This window comes from Anoplophora glabripennis, unplaced genomic scaffold, assembly GCF_000390285.2.
Source record: "Anoplophora glabripennis isolate ALB-LARVAE unplaced genomic scaffold, Agla_2.0 scaffold980, whole genome shotgun sequence".
Taxonomy (NCBI): domain Eukaryota; kingdom Metazoa; phylum Arthropoda; class Insecta; order Coleoptera; family Cerambycidae; genus Anoplophora; species Anoplophora glabripennis.
In genome coordinates this window covers 142,550-143,658 of record NW_019417261.1, presented here as the reverse complement: position 1 = coordinate 143,658, position 1,109 = coordinate 142,550, and positions in this window count along the sequence as shown.

Genomic DNA, 1,109 nt, shown 5'->3' with positions numbered 1-1,109 from the left:
TTTTTGGAAAGAGCACCTATTATTATGTTGAAAATATATAGCACACTCCATACTTAGGATTGACCATTTAAAAGATATTTTGATTTTTAAGCAAAAATTGACAGATGCACTGTCAGCAAAATTTAGTTTTCCGGGAAACATAGATTAATTTTTTGGTGCAAATTGGACATTCTGTAGAGGAAGACCTAATTTATCGAATTTGACACGAAAATTTTCCAGTTTTTATACAGGGTGGTCAAAAAAAATTATCAAATATGAAGTTCAGAAAATGTGGAAAACTCGAAATTTTTGAATAGAAATTCGCATTCTGCACTAAAATTAAGTCTAACTTTGTTAAAGTTTCCCTATACCTAAACCCAGTGGTTTTCATTTTATTTACGAATAAACATTTCAATTTTCTTAAAATGATGTTTCCATTTGTTTAGCACATTTTAGGTTGACCGTGACAGGTAAGTAACAATCAACATAACAACTGTCACTGGTTTTTAATTGTCAAATTTATTTTAATAAATGTTCTAAATGTCTTGCTTCAACTTCCTAACTTCTAAACATTTTTCACACCTTCGGATTAGTTCCTTGTGGGTCGCTGCTCTAATAGAATTCGATAGTAGATGCTCAAACGCTTGCCTTACTCTATGCAAACAATTTTCCTTTGTTGTTACTGGAGTACTATACACACTATTTTTTTAGTGTTCCAAATAAAATGGCATATACGGTCCATAGCCGCACGGTTTAAGGCATCAGTACTTAAATCGTGTGCTAATTCTGCACGTGTTCGATTCCCGCGGCCTGTAGACCGTAGATTAGCTATGCTTGTATGGAGGATTGGTATCCTGTGTGCAGGTATGGTAGGGTGGAAGAATGTTGGCTTGGGTCAATGTGAGAGATTGACACCGGTTGGCATTTGACCACCCCCCTAATTAATGAGGTTTTCCAGGTTTCCCTCATTCCGGCACTGAATGGTGGTTAGGGCCTACCAACATAAGTCGTTCCTGGGCGCAAATGCGGCCTGCGTAATAATAATATGCCGCCTCCTCTCCCGCACAAGTCTCCGACTTCTGGGCTAATTCTCGTAGTTAGAATGAGGAGTAGAGATATTATTATTATTA